Source organism: Galeopterus variegatus, unplaced genomic scaffold, assembly GCF_000696425.1.
Source record: "Galeopterus variegatus unplaced genomic scaffold, G_variegatus-3.0.2 Scaffold12492, whole genome shotgun sequence".
Classification (NCBI taxonomy): Eukaryota; Metazoa; Chordata; class Mammalia; order Dermoptera; family Cynocephalidae; genus Galeopterus; species Galeopterus variegatus.
The window spans coordinates 23859-24877 of record NW_007738603.1 but is presented as its reverse complement, the minus strand read 5'-3'; positions in this window follow the sequence as shown (position 1 = coordinate 24877).

Here is a 1019-nt window from a genome sequence, read left to right as displayed (position 1 = left end):
AATAATAAGATGGCTATCAGAAGCCAAAAAAATAGTCCTGAGAACCCACTTTGTGAAAGCATACTAAGCATCTCAGGACTGAAAAACACAGAGGCATGCATGCAGCAGGTGCTCAATAAAGCTTTCAGGATGTAGGGGAAGCATTACGCACCAGTCAGCTTTCACTACCGGGAAAGTCCCTCCCCTCTCCCCAGTTCCAGTCAGCCCAGGTTTAGTGATATCCTTGTCTGCCACGTGTTGGCCAGAGTGGGCAATGCAGGAATCTTCGTCTTTCACCCAAACGTTATGAGGCCATGTGGTTGGGGTTATATGCCGTGGATGGAAAGGAGGACTTTCCTTTTGGGAATGCTGGTGCCCCGAGAGGGCAGCTGGGTCAGAGGTAGGGGCATAGGGGGAATCCGGGAGTCTATGGTACGAGGGATACAGCCTCATAATGACAGAGAGAAAATGCTTTGATGGAACAAAGAAGCAGATTGAGCACAATTTGGCACCTTGCACACTGAGATAAAATAAGAAAGAGGGTCTTTTTGGGCAGGGGGAGAAAAGTTTAGAGACAACAATGAGATAAGCAGGAAAAGTAATCACATGGATGCTCATGGTGAGACCCGAGATGCTCAGGGGTTCAAGAGATTGGTAAGGGGGAATCTGAAGGGCAAGAGGATACCTTCGTGGACAGAGAGGCTCTTGGGAGCCAGAGGACAGGAGTACCTGGACTTTCTGACCGCTCCAATTTCCGGACGCATCGCACAGACAAACATCTTCGCAGATATGCTATGACCATGTAAGCTTGGGCCCCATAGGGTCTCAGAACCATGGAAAGTAAGTGCGACTGAGACAGCCACTGTGGAACCTGCCTGGCTCTACTGGCCACCACAGGGCCCACCCAGGATTAAGCAGCCTATGGATAAGCCTGCTTCTCACAAAAATGCAGTCAGTCACCTCCCCAGGACACAGGTGAGTGGCGGGGTTGTTTTAAATGCCAGTGATAGGGGCCGGCCCGGTGGCGCACTGCTACAGTG